General features: G+C 42.6%; 1 pseudogene; it reads right to left on the reverse strand.

Moving 5' to 3' along the window:
* Positions 1–6,622: 6,622 nt before the first annotated feature.
* LOC146855294 (uncharacterized) lies at positions 6,623–7,425 on the reverse strand (annotated as a pseudogene).
* Between the last annotated feature and the right edge of the window lie 5,893 nt (positions 7,426–13,318).

The raw sequence follows: 13,318 nt of genomic DNA on the forward strand, positions 1-13,318 counted from the left end.
ACAAGTGAGGCACCATTTTTACCGGGAGACCTGGGGGAACGCTGGGTGGTGGTAAATTTGTGTGAGCCCGGTGATGCCACAACTTTCCCACCCCAAAATGTGTGAAAAAAGTGATTTTTTTCAGCAAAAATTGAGGTTTGCAGGGGATTCTGGGTAAGGAAACGTTGGGGGATCCACGCAAGCCATACCTCCCTGGAAGCGGCCGGGTGTCTAGTTTTCAGAAATGTGTGGGTTTGGTAGGTTTCCCTAGATGGCCGCCGAGCACCGGGTCAAAAACCAAAGTGACCCCCCTTGCAAAACCAGGTGGTTTTGCGATAGGCAATTTTGATGTCGCCTCACTACGTTTTGGGCCCTTGCCTGCCGCGGGTACTTGGGCCTCCCACACAAGTGAGGCACCATTTTTACCGGGAGACCTGGGGGAACGCTGGGTGGTGGTAAATTTGTGTGAGCCCGGTGATGCCACAACTTTCCCACCCCAAAATGTGTGAAAAAAGTGATTGATTCAGCAAAAAATGAGGTTTGCAGGGGATTCTGGGTAAGGAAACGTTGGGGGATCCACGCAAGCCATACCTCCCTGGAAGCGGCCGGGTGTCTAGTTTTCAGAAATGTGTGGGTTTGGTAGGTTTCCCTAGATGGCCGCCGAGCACCGGGTCAAAAACCAAAGTGACCCCCCTTGCAAAACAAGGTGGTTTTGCGATAGGCCATTTTGATGTTGCCTCACTACGTTTTGGGCCCTTGCCTGCCGCGGGTACTTGGGCCTCCCACACAAGTGAGGCACCATTTTTACCGGGAGACCTGGGGGAACGCTGGGTGGTGGTAAGTTTGTGTGAGCCCGGTGATGCCACAACTTTCCCACCCCAAAATGTGTGAAAAAAGTGATTTTTTCAGCAAACAATGAGGTTTGCAGGGGATTCTGGGTAAGGAAACGTTGGGGGAAGCACGCAAGCCATACCTCCCTGGAAGCCTCCGGGTGTCTAGTTTTCAGAAATGTGTGGGTTTGGTAGGTTTCCCTAGATGGCCGCCGAGCACCGGGTCAAAAACCAAAGTGACCACCCTTGCAAAACCAGGTGGTTTTGCGATGGGCCATTTTGATGTTGCCTCACTACGTTTTGGGCCCTTGCCTGCGGCGGGTACTTGGGCCTCCCACACAAGTGAGGCACCATTTTTACCGGGAGACCTGGGGGAACGCTGGGTGGTGGTAAATTTGTGTGAGCCCGGTGATGCCACAACTTTCCCACCCCAAAATGTGTGAAAAAAGTGATTTTTTCAGCAAAAAATGAGGTTTGCAGGGGATTCTGGGTAAGGAAACTTTGGGGGATCCACGCAAGCCATACCTCCCTGGAAGCCGCCGGGTTTCTAGTTTTCAGAAATGTGTGGGTTTGGTAGGTTTCCCTAGGTGCCGGCAGGGCTAGGGTTCAAAAACTACAGCTAGTCACTTTGCCAAAAAAGGGTCATTTTTCACTGCAAAATTGAGATGTGACCACGTTGCGTTTTGCGCCGTTTCCTGTCGCGGGCACTAGGCCGACCCGCACAAGTGAGGTACCATTTTTCTCGTAGGACTTTGGGGAACGCGGGGTGGGTGGAAATTTGTGGATGCACGCAGATTCCAGAACTTTCCATCACAGAAATGTGGGGAAAATGTGCTTTTTTGGTCAATTTTTTACGTTTGCAAGGGATTCTGGGTAACAGACCATGGTGGGAGGCAGTCAAGTCACCCCATCCTGGATTCCCCTGGGTGTCTAGTTTTCAAAAATGTATAGGTTTGCTAGGTTTCCCTAGGTGCCGGCAGGGCTAGGGTTCAAAAACTACAGCTAGACTCTTCGCAAAAAAAGTGTAAATTTTCAGTGTGAAAATGTGGTGCGTTCACCTTAGGTTTTGAGCCACTTCCTGTCGTGGGCACTATGCCTACCCACACAAGTGAAGTACCATTTTTATCGGGAGACTTAGGGTAGTTCAGATTTGTAAAGCAACTGTTATTACCTATTGATTTTTGATGCATTTCTCCCTTCCAAATGAAAGACATTGTGTAAAAAAAAAGTCATTTTGAAAAATGACCAATAATTGTGATGCAAATATGAGTATTCCCAATTTCGAAAATGTGCAAATATGCACTGTTTCTAAACTCTGTAGTTTGTTCCCATTTCAGAAATACATAGGTGTCTTTCATACCGATTTTTCCATGTATACATTTTCCCACAATAATTGCTATATACCCGGAACAAAAAAAAAGAAATTACAAAATGCTGCTCAGTTTTCTACTCTGGGTTCGTTGGGCTCTTGGTGAACCTACAAGTCCTATATGTCCCCACAACCAGGAAGGTCCACCGGATGTAACAGTACATTGCTTTCAAGAGATGTCATAATTCGAAGAAGTTACAGGTGAAAACGTTGACTCAAAAGGCTGCTTTTTTCAACAAATTTTTAATTTTTCCTATATTTACCTGTAAGTTTCTATAAAGAAACCTTGATGGATCTACACAAATGACCCCTTGCTGAATTTAGAATTTTGTCTACTTTTCAAAAATGTATAGCTTTCCAGGATCCATTATTGTTTTTGTACCCATTTCTACCATTAACTGGAAGGAGGTTGAAAGCACAAAAAATAGCAAAAATAGGGTATGTCCCAGAAAAATGCCAAAACTGTGTAAAAAATGTTGGTTTTCTAACAAAATTCTGTCATTCCCTAAAAGCTGGAGAAATGGTGATTTCAGCCCCACAAATCCTTTTTTGATACCATTTGCAGAAAAAAACCCAGAGGCTTTCATTTGCAGCCCGTTTTTCCCATTTTTCACAAAAAAAACAAAATTTTGCTGTATTTTGACTAATTTCTGGGAACCCTCTAGGAGAATCCACAAACCCTGGGTACCTTTAGAATCCCCAAGATGTTGGAAGAAAAGGACGCAAATTTGGCGTGGATACCTAATGTGGTCAAAAAGTTACAGGGGCCTAAGCGCGCACTACCCCAAATAGCCCAAAAAAGGCTTAGCACAGGAGGGGAAAAGGCCTAGCAGCTAAGGGGTTAAATTATGGTAAGATTGGTGGCAGCGCTGTCTGCCATCACCCTCGAAGGTTCACGAACGTGTACACAAATAGAGTGCCACAAAGTCACGCACACTTTGTTCACCCTTATAAACCAATGCATACATTTTTCTTTTACAGGTACGGTTGACCCGACGAGTTCTATTAATCATCATTTCTCATATGTTTTTTCTGCTTAAGGCTTCACCATTGGAAGCAATTTAGAAAGTGAAGTGTGGCCTACGCCACACCCACACAGTGGTAACATCTTACCAACGATTGGTAAGAACGGAGCCCCCCTTCTTTATTATTAGGTCCTGATGAATGCCATGGACCCAACTGGGCTGCTTTGGCAGAAACATGTTGACCATTCACGAGACGGTTAGGGGACACTAAACACCCCACTCACCGTCCTTTGTTTTTAGTATCATATAGTTATTGGCCACATTAAAACTTACTTTCTGGTAACTATAATGATTTTTAACTTCACTTTCCATTTCACGGGCCCCCACTCTTTAGTTTAGAAGTGCATCCCTGTCTCCAGGTGTATGCCCGCCCTCTATCAAACGAAGGTTTTAGAGGGCGAGGACTGGTCAATGATGAAGCATGACACCAGGTGGTGTGTGAGACCAGTCCGTAACTTTTTGTGAGATGCCCACACTCACGACGTTCTTGTAACTCGTTTGGGTTATCACACTAGGAGCAGCTCTTTTGTGGTAAACACTCCCCTGGAACTTTCATCCAAACAACCCTGAAAGGGGAACACACAAAATTCTCTAGAGGGAAGGAGTCAAGTGGGCCTGCTATCCTCCCCAAGTTTCTTTCTTTCAAGATTTTCTTTCTGCTTACGTCCAGATTTGCCTGCAATGATTGCTGATTCTAACAAAATGAAACACCTACACAGTCTTCTGCAGAGATTCTAACACCATTCCTAAACTCTCATACAGTGCCGGTGCTCCTGCTGTGTTGTTGTGAACATTCAACCATGCCACCATTGCTTGCCACTTAACTAGGGAGGGGGCCTTGTCTGCTCACTCATGCTTCTTAGGACCCCGGCCCTTTGACTTTTTGAAACATTTGGACTCTGGGTGTGATAGGAGGCCATAGAAGGAGTAGCAATGTTTGAACTTACATGTCCTAGGGGGTCTCTAGAGCACATCCTTTTATTAAAATACCAACATTACCCCTTTCGCCCTCCTCCCCCTGCATGGGTGTTTGCCCCTGACACCGTCCGAAAGAGCTGCACTACGACAGCTTCTGACTTTTGTACCTTCATGTATCACAACTGCATAGTCACCTCTATCTGATCTCATGCCAAAGTGGGCCTGGTAGCCATTATCATTCTAAATTCTTTTTCATAATTCTATCAAGCCATGTCCCCAAACACGTCATGTGCACAAGCTATTATCTGCTCTGATAGCATGCCAGCTGCATTCCAATTTTAGGGATTTTCCACTATGATTGGCTGAAATATTGGGATACCTTTAACCAACTTTATCAATGTTTTTTCAACCTTTTCTTTGTATGGTAAATGTGTGCAGTCCCTTGAATATGCACATTCCCTACACTGTTTACTTTCCTCCCTTGTAGGAGTATCTGAAATTAGCTCACATATTTCAATTCAACTTCCTTTCCATACCTTTTCTTTCACTTCAACCGCCATGTGCCTGCCCAATTGGTCATGCTCTAAATGCACATCCCTCAAACCCATGCTCGGTAGAGGTGCCATCGTACCTGCTGGCATAGAGTCTTTGGGGGTGTACGACGTCCCAACTGCTGCCTGTGCAGTCTGTGCCACACCCACTGTGCTCTGCGTACCAGCATCTGCTGGTATCTAGGACACCTATGTGGCTACCACAGGCCCCTCACTAGATACTATAGGTGCGACAACAGTCCCAGCATGCAGACCCTCGGTATACTTGCCCACCAGTACCATCTAACTGGGACACCAACCTCCTGGCACTCTAAATGTTATGGTTTTTTGTGACTCCCACTAAGAGGCGTGAATAACATCCCTACCTTCGACAACCATTGTAAAACACTGGCTAGGTGAGCCACCAGATCAGGCTGATCCTGCATACCCCTGGGATCACACCAATCTCCATGCAACTATTGCCACTTTGCACAATGTTATTGCTCACCGTAGGTGCCACTACTGCTGTCACACCCTGCTGTGGTTCAACTGGGCCTACTTTCCCAACCAGGAATAACCCTGAGCACCAATAACCTGCCTTTGACCTCGCTTTTTTACTGGCAGGAATGACGTTCTTAGGGGGACCACTGGCTTTCTAGGCCTCTTTTCTGGCGCAGCCAGCTCAGGTACAAGAATATACAAACAATTGACCAGAATATTGCCCAAATTAAAACCTGCCTACTGAAGGCCCTCTGTGTCATTTCCCCCCAACACCAAAATACTTTACTCGAGCAAGATTACTCTGGGCCGCGCATCGCACTCCAGAGCCACCACCAGAGCACAGAGACCTTTTGGGTCAGGCAGGAAAACAAGTATCCCATCCTGGGCACTTGGCGAAACCAGTAGCTGGCAGCAGTTGTCCTCCTTGGGGCGAGGGTTGGCGGCATGCGGTATCTATGGTGGGAAGTAGGCAACAAAGAGGCCTGTCACCTGTCCTGCTGGCCCTTTGAAAGGAGGGGCCTGTGCACTCCCACCCTGACCCGGAAATGGCCCTCCTCACTGCACCTGGAAGGGCTATGTCCTTCCGCTGACGACGCAGTGGTGTCCATGACTCCAGGACTGCACTGCCCACCACCGCCCCTGTTCCGGCCTGGCACCCCACCATAGTCGGTGGCTCCACCTAGGTAGAAGAACCTTGGTTCAATGGCGGCAGTCGCCATGGGAGACCACAAATTTTGAAATTGTGGTTGCTAAAGTTGGCTGTCACCACCCCACGAGCTGGTGCTCTCAGGTACAAGTCTGTCTCATGGGCTTGCCATTTCTGGCACCCTTGTCTTTGCTCCAAATTGCATGGTGAGTGCATTCAATCAAGACAGGGATGGCTGTGTGAGTATACAGTGTGCCTGTATGAGGGCAGGGTGACAGGTATGACAGTGTGAGTGTATGGTGAGGGGTAAACCTGTATGAATTAATAGTGCAGGGTGAGAGGTATACTTGTGTGGGTGCAAGGGGAGCAGTGTTTATGTGTGAGTGCAAATTGTGCAGAGTGCTTGGCTGACTGTATGGAAGGGGTGAGTATGTAAGAATGTAGACTGAGACTTGTGCCAGTTTGCAGTGGTGGCTGGTGGATTTTAAAATTGGTGGGGTGAAAAATGATACCCGAGTATAATGAGCGGCGAGTGAGACTGGAATGCAAAAGGAGGGTCGGAGAGGTTCTCGCCTGCAAGAATATTTTGAAAAATAAATGGATTCAAATGGTTGCTTTTACACTACATATTTACTGCAAATTGTTGAAAAAAAGGGGATACAAATATAGCATTTTAAAGCCCATGTGAGAAGAAAATATAAGAAACAAAAAAAAATGTGCCCAATCCTCAAACTGATCTGCTTGTAAAATGACCCTTGAGCGAAGCACACCCAACCAACCGAAATAGGCCCTCTAAGTGTTTCCCACCAGTAACACATCTCTGCCTATTTCCTGTATTGGTTGATCAAGTCAGCTCTCCGTGCCTCTTCTGCCCTCCGCTGTTCAGCTTTCCATGCCTCTTTAGCCCTGTGTGCCTCCTCTGCATTGCATGCCTCCTCTGCTTTCCATTCCTCTTCTATCCTCCCTGCCTCCTTTGCTCTCCGTGCCTCTTCTGCCCTCTGTGCATCCTCTGCCTGATGTGCCTCCTCTGCCTATTTCCTGTATTGATTGATCAAGTCAGCTCTCCGTGCCTCTTCTACCCTCCGAGCCTCATCTCCCCTCTGCTGTTCAGCTTTCCATGCCTCTTTAGCCCTGCGTGCCTCCTCTGCATTGCATGCCTCCTCTGTTTTCCATTCCTCTTCTATCCTCCCTGCCTCCTTTGCTCTCTGTGCTTCTTCTGCCATCCATGCCTCCTGTGCCTTACGGGCAGCCTATGCCTTACGTGTCTCCTCTGCCCTTTGTGTCTCCTTTGCCCTAGATGCCTCCAATGCCCTCTGATCCTCTCGTGCCTTATGCTCCTCTTCTGCCCTTGGAGCCTCTCCAGAATAATGCACCCTTTCCACGGTCGGCCCACCTTCTACCCTGTGATCTTCTTCTGCCCTTTTCATCACTTCTACCCCTTTCCCATCCTTCTCTACCTGCGCCTCTCCAGCAGGCGGAACTACCCCCAGTCTGTCTACTTCTCCTCCTCTGTGCCTGACCTCATTTTCACAAACACCAAGGCCAGGATGACTGTCAGCACGGTGAACAAGGATACAGCGAAGTAAAAGTCCACCTTGAAAGTATTTACATGTTTATATTGTGACATGCGTAAATGATACTTACACCTGGAGTTGTTACATATTTTGAGCTTGTTCAGCAAATATTTCGAGTGGAACATCAGCTGTGCTTAAGTGAAGTACTCATGGGAAATGAAGAAAGAACACATTTATTTCATCAGAGTGATTGAACCCTATTTTCCACTCTTATTTATGGGCGCTTCCCACGGTGAATATTCTATAGGTGGTAGGGCGCGGGATGACGGAACAATACATTCAGTTCTGTGTTATCATTTTGTCTCCAAGAATGCATGTCCTGCGTGCACGTCACCCTTCCTAGCATGCATTCTGTTGTTTCTGTTCAGCCCACTCTTGCCAGATCCATCTAGAAGTAAAGTGCGGTCTTTCTGGTTTTGTGACTAGCATGTACAATGTGACTGTAAATTACCTCTTCTCCAGGAATATTCTTGGCCGTCTGACGCAGCACAGGATGATGTTGGGCCGCCCCCTGAGTCTGTGTTCAGTGCAGCTTACTCTGTCCATTGGGTTGGGTACAATCCTGCCATGACATTTTCACTGCTCGCACCTTTAAAAATAAATTTGTAGCTCGTCATGCTGACCACTTTACAGCTATTGCTTGTAATCACACTGTACTAGTTCTTTTTAAATTATATCTTTCTGGGTTGAGAGTGTTCCTTTTGCAATATGCATTTCAATTTGTAAAGAATGAATAAATAAATATAAATCTAGGATTTGTAAAGTCACCGTGAGGGTCTCAAGGCTCAGAATTTTAGGCATGGAGAGATTAAGTGATTTGCCCAGAACCGCAGGATGTTGAGCTGATGCTGGCCCCAAGACTTGAACCAGGTTCCCCCAGCTCCGAAGTCGGCAGCTCAGGCCGTTACGCCACAATCATGGAAACTTGAAGTGAACTTTCATATACAGATTCAAATAAGCTCTAATTCCAGCATAAAATCAACCACCCATCTCTCCTTTTATTGATTATATTATATTATTGATTACATTATTGAACTATAACCGTATGTGAGAACACGTGGGGAGATACAACTGCAAAGCACAAAGACTCAGTTTGAGGCAAAAGTCTCAAATAGGAAGTGCCCACACGCTCTAAAGTAAATGCGCTTCGATGCCATACCAGTGGATGACCAGGCGTTAATTAAGTGCCATATATCAATAACAGCTAGACTCCCACTTTGTGCTGACAGTGTCCAGTTGTGCCCTCTGCTGGAGTACAGGTGACAAATTGGGCATCGGTTGATGTTATAAATGAAATACCCTCTGTCACTCCTTGGGGTGGACCACGCCGGGCAGGTGACCATCTGTGGTAACTAATCAGCTCAGCTCACCCTGTTGCCCCCTGTTCATGCTCCTCTCGGCTCACCCTGTTGCCCCTGTTCATGCCCCTCTTCCTATCGTGCAAACCCTCTCCCTGGGTCAGCGCTCTCATGCTCTAGTCTGCACCCGGGCTCCATTTATGTAATCGTGGAGAAAGTTAAAGATGAGCTTGTTCTTTCTTTAGGCTTTTAATTTTTTAAAACTGTTTATGATCACAGCTTCTCTAAGCCTACAGAAATGATCATTTAAATATTTTTTTTGTTTGAAAAGAAAGTTTATTGTGCAGAAATGCAACAAAATATACATAATCAATTAAAGCTACAATGTGCTTATTAACAATAAGTGAGCTAATAGCTTAATAAACAGTCAGAAAAAATCCAAATAGTTGCATTACATGAAAAAGGTTACAAGAACTGTAAAGAGAAGGAAAGTCAAAAGGAGATAATGTAATAGTAATATAACTATATGTACATAATAAAGGAGTAGGAGAGTTTAATACATAATAAGGAAATATGAACATTTAAGACGTAACGACTGTGAAATAGGTTTAGAAAGAAAGATAAAAATAAAATATATACTAGTAAGACCATTCATGGTGGTTTGTGGAGTTCTTCCAACGGTGGACAATGTTGGGAAAAAATTTGAGCAGAAGCATCTAAGAAAATAGTTATAGGGGACCATATATGTTCTCTTTTAAGGAGTAGGGATAGAGGAGAAATGTAAGCATGATGAAGTCGATGATTGTAGCAAACACTATACCACCAAGCTTGAAAAGAAAGTTGTGTGGATTGTTTCCAATGTTTTGTTATTTGTTGGAATGCAATTGCAATTAATAAATCTACAATGTCTGTGTTACATGTTATGGTTTGTCAATGCTCAGAAAGTGTTTCTAGGAAAATGTTCATAGGAGAAAAAGAAAAATGAGTGTGAAAGATTATATTGATTTGAGACCATACTTTCAACCAGAATTGGTAGGTGTAGGGGCAGGAAAAAACAAGTGAAATAAATCAGCATTTAGAGCATTGCATGACCAGCAATTTGGGGTGATTGTAGATTTAAACTTATGCAAAGACATTGGAGTAAAAATAGGTTGATTGTATAAAAAGAAAAGTGTTTGTGTTGTACTAGCCAATCTTGAGGTCTTACGAATTTTTAGCCAAAGTTTATCCCAAAACACAGTGGACCATGAAGTGTGAAAGTCTTGTTCCCACTGTAGTTCAATGTTGTTTTTATTTCCGTGTTCTGGGAGTTTGCTGAGAAATTTTTAGAGAGCTGAAGCACTTGATTGGACACTTAATATGGGAAGGATAATATGTTGAGATAATAAGGGGGATGAAATTGAAGATAGTGAAGATAGAGAAGAAAAACAGATTGAATCAATGCCTTAAATTTATTAGAATATGATTTTGGTAGGTTATAGAGTGATTGTTCTTCAGGAAAGGTAAGAAAGCTATCATTTGTGTAAAGTTAGTGAACCAAAAGCCGACCTTTATCTCACCAAGTCTTCCAGAAAATAGTTTTATTGTTCATTGTTATAAAGCGATTATGCCAAATTGAAGAGTTAAGAAAACAGTAATTGTCAAAGAGATGTGAAAAGAGCATGGATTGAAATAGCTTATGGGTAGTTTTATATATAGGCGAAGATGAATATTGTGTCTTGTAAGTGAACGTAAGAGTTTCCTGGAGTGAGAAAGGAGAAAGGAAAGAGAGTTCGATGTCTTTCCACAGAGGAGATATATCTGAAGTTGATTGATTTAGAAAGTTGTTTATGAAGAAAGGCATTATGGTAAGCTTGAAAATCGGAGAAATTAACACCATCATGCGACTTATTGCGTTTAAGCATAACAAGGGACATACATGTTTTTTTTTTAATCCACCAAAAGACAGATAAAACAGAATACATTTGTTTGAAGAAATATGAGGGAATAGTAAGAGGAATAGAAGAAATAGTATAGAGAATAACAGGAACAAGCCTCATTTTGATAGTGTCGAGTATGCCCCACCAGGATAGATATAGAGGGTGCCATTTAAAAATTGAATTAGATAGCGTGGTAAGAACGTGAGTCATACTTAATAATAAAGTATGCTTTATAGAAGGAGCAAACCATAGACCTGAATATTAAATATTTTGGTAGTTCCATGTAAAATTAGTGGAAACTAATCAGCTCAGCTCACCCTGTTGCCATCTGTTCATGCTCCTCTCGGCTCACCCTGTTGCCCCTGTTCATGCCCCTCTTCCTATCGTGCAAACCCCCTTTCCTGGGTCAGCGCTCTCATACTCTAGTCTACACCCGGGCTCCATTTATGTAATCGTGGAGAAAGTTAAAGATGAGCTTGTGCTTTCTTTAGGCTTTTAATTTTTTAAAACTGTTTATGATCACAGCTTTTCGAAGCCTACAGAAATGATCATTTAATTATTTTTTTGTTTGAAAAGAAAGTTTATTGTGCAGAAATGCAACAAAATATACATAATCAATTAAAGCTACAATGTGCTTATTAACAATAAGTGGGCTAATAGCTTAATAAACAGTCAGAAAAAATCCAAATAGTTGCATTACATGAAAAAGGTTACAAGAACTGTAAAGAGAAGGAAAGTCAAAAGGAGATAATGTAATAGTAATATAACTATATGTACATAATAAAGGAGTAGGAGAGCTTAATATATAATAAAGAAATATGAACATTTAAGATGTAACAACTGTGAAATAGGTTTAGAAAGAAAGATAAAAATAAAATATATACTAGTAAGACCATTCATGGTGGTTTGTGGACTTCTTCCAATGGTGGACGATGTTGGGAAAAAATTCGAGCAGAAGCATCTAAGAAAATAGTTATAGGGGACCATATATGTTCTCTTTTAAGGAGTAGGGATAGAGGAGAAATGTAAGCATGATGAAGTCGATGATTGTAGCAAACACTATACCACCAAGCTTGAAAAGAAAGTTGTGTGGATTGTTTCCAATGTTTTGTTATTTGTTGGAATGCAATTGCAATTAATAAATCTACAATGTCTGTGTTACATGTTATGGTTTGTCAATGCTCAGAAAGTGTTCCTAGGAAAATGTTCATAGGAGAAAAAGAAAAATGAGTGTGAAAGATTGTATTGATTTGAGACCATACTTTCAACCAGAATTGGGAGGTGTAGGGGCAGGAAAAAACAATTGAAATAAATCAGCATTTAGAGCATTGCATGACCAGCAATTTGGGGTGATTGTAGATTTAAACTTATGCAAAGACATTGGAGTAAAAATAGGTTGATTGTATAAAAAGAAAAGTGTTTGTGTTGTACTAGCCAATCTTGAGGTCTTACGAATTTTTAGCCATAGTTTATCCCAAAACACAGTGACCATGAAGTGTGAAAGTCTTGTTCCCACTGTAGTTCAATGTTGTTTTTATTTCCGTTTTCTGGGAGTTTGCTGAGAAATTTGTAGAGAGATGAAGCACTTGATTGGACACTTAATATGGGAAGGATATTATGTTGAGATAATAAGGGGGATGAAATTGAAGATAGTGAAGATAGAGAAGAAAAACAGATTGAATCAATGCCTTAAATTTATTAGAATGTGATTTTGGTAGGTTATAGAGTGATTGTTCTTCAGGAAAGGTAAGAAAGCTATCATTTGAGTAAAGTTAGTGAACCAAAAGCCGACCTTTATCTCACCAAGTCTTCCAGAAAATAGTTTTATTGTTCATTGTTATAAAGCGATTATGCCAAATTGAAGAATTAAGAAAACAGTAATTGTCAAAGAGATGTGAAAAGAGCATGGATTGAAATAGCTTATGGGTAGTTTTATATATAGGCGAAGATGAATATTGTGTCTTGTAAGTGAACGTAAGAGTTTCCTGGAGTGAGAAAGGAGAAAGGAAAGAGAGTTCGATGTCTTTCCACAGAGGAGATATATCTGAAGTTGATTGATTTAGAAAGTTGTTAATGAAGAAAGGCATTATGGTAAGCTTGAAAATCGGAGAAATTAACACCATCATGCGACTTATTGCGTTTAAGCATAACAAGGGACATACGTGTTTTTTTTTAATCCACCAAAAGACAGATAAAATAGAATACATTTGTTTGAAGAAATATGAGGGAATAGTAAGAGGAATAGAAGAAATAGTATAGAGAGTAACAGGAACAAGCCTCATTTTGATAGTGTCGAGTATGCCCCACCAGGATAGATATAGAGGGTGCCATTTAGAAATAAAATTAGATAGCGTGGTAAGAACGTGAGTCATACTTAATAATAAAGTATGCTTTATAGAAGGAGCAAACCATAGACCTAAATATTAAATATTTTGGTAGTTCCATGTAAAATTAGTGAAAACTAATCAGCTCAGCTCACTCTGTTGCCCCTTGTTCATGCTCCTCTCGGCTCACTCTGTTGCCCCTGCTCATGCCCCTCTTCCTATCGTGCAAACCCTCTCCCTGGGTCAGCGCTCTCATACTCTAGTCTGCACCCGGGCTCCATTTATGTAATCATGGAAAAAGTTAAAGATGAGCTTGTGCTTTCTTTAGGCTTTTAATTTTTTTAAACTGTTTATGATCACAGCTTCTCGAAGCCTACAGAAATGATCATGTAATTATTTTTTTTG

This window comes from Triturus cristatus, chromosome 4_1 (genome assembly GCF_964204655.1).
Source record: "Triturus cristatus chromosome 4_1, aTriCri1.1, whole genome shotgun sequence".
Classification (NCBI taxonomy): Eukaryota; Metazoa; Chordata; class Amphibia; order Caudata; family Salamandridae; genus Triturus; species Triturus cristatus.